The sequence below is a fragment of the Acartia tonsa genome, chromosome 4 (genome assembly GCF_053477335.1).
Source record: "Acartia tonsa isolate MP-2025a chromosome 4, ASM5347733v1, whole genome shotgun sequence".
Classification (NCBI taxonomy): Eukaryota; Metazoa; Arthropoda; class Copepoda; order Calanoida; family Acartiidae; genus Acartia; species Acartia tonsa.
Window position 1 is genome coordinate 12770584 of NC_137263.1, and position 1821 is coordinate 12772404.

A 1821-nucleotide genomic window follows, 5' to 3' on the forward strand; every position below is an offset into this window, starting at 1 on the left:
GAGATAGAACTGTGCGCAAATTTATTGGTTTAGATTTGGATAAAGGTTTCTTTTTATAGATTTCGGGAGGAAAAAAGATGATTTGTAGATGTATGTTTTAGGCATAAAGAAATGTCGATACTGAGAATTGTAACTTTCTAGTTAACTTATGTACAATAGAATCTCTTTAACTGCTGGGTTTTGATATATCACATTCATGGTCAGGTTTTCAGCTAGTTTTAAATGTGAAGAATAATCCTCATAAATCTAGGTAAAGTGTATATCTTTTTATGTAAGATCTTTAAAAATGAATGGCAAAAAACTATGCTTTTTCACGCGTGTCCACTGTCTGAGCCTTTATTTTATTTCTTTTAGAACTTGTTGAGTCGATTTTTATAGCATGTGATTGTGGAGAATATATTATTACCATCTAAAAACTCAAAAAGGAAGAAATTTTTTTACGATATAATATCCAAAAACTAGGTTTATCCTATAAATTTATACTTTCTATAGCTGACTTGTATAATTTTGTCATATGCTTTACATTACACGAGCGAAGACAATTTCACACGATACAATTTACCTCAGAAATTCGACTATTTACAGCGTACTCATTATGCTAGAAAAAATGAAATATAACTAACTTATGAAATGAAGGTAATAAACAAAATTAAAGCTCTCTGTCATATTTCTATTGCACCCTGTATTAAAACAATGGATATATTATTACTTGGATGTTACACCAGATTTTCATTATCAAGGCAAACCTGCAGATACTTTCCTTCCCACTAGATGAACGAACTGATTATTAAAAGATTTCCATATTAGCAACAAAAATTGAATGCAATTTTATCCACGTGTATTCTATATCCATTACTAGTACATTAGCCTAGTTTTATAACTTTAGAATTCTAGTGTACTTGACATTCAGATCTAAGAAAAGTGTCGGGTTCCATTTCTCGTCCTGTGAAATATTAGAATAAAACTTTACCTGTCTGTACAAAACATTATTAATAACAAAGCTTCTACATAACTTTTTAGGTCGTCAGAAAATAGCTTTAAACCAGCCCAAGATATTTGTAAGTCTCCCCTGAAAAGTACAACCAAATTTGACCAGTAATTCCAAAGATCTTAAGCTAAAAAAAACCCTTACTACTTTATTTTTGCAACCAGTAGTTGCGCCGCTAGCCTGAAACCTTTGCTAGTCTTAAATCTAAAAATAATATAGCATAAAACAATCTTAGGACCTATGCGAAGCTTCCTTATAAAAAGATCTTAGGAAAATAAAATGTGAATGGTCGACTCCCCCCCCCCCCCATTCCCTATCTATCTAGTGATCCTAGAGGCCTCAAGGGGGTGGCTGCTAGTACACTAAAAATAAATTAAAAAAAGTTTTAATATAAATTTATTTTTGTTCATTTAGCACCTTTATAACAATATTTTCACATATCTATATACACATTAAGACTAGTTTTTTTTTATTATTATTGAGAACTACAAATTTTTGAAGGCTCCGATTCAATTTCGCAGGATAAAAACCGGTTCTAAACCATGCTGAAAACACAGGACTTATCCCTTTTAAAAATCATAAAAATTGTCCCTTTTTTATTGGCTCTATGGTAATTATTTGTTTTTCATTAAAATCATATGGCATATGATTTTTCGAAACCGGCTTGTATCCAGCAGAAAATAATCGATTTATAGCCGTGACGGAAAATTAGATTCCGTACTATTCAAATTCTGTTTTTATATTATAATGGATCATGTATAAATGTCAAGTATTTTAACAAATATAAAAAAAAACATATGTTTTAACAGTTTAATAAAATTAACTTTTTATTA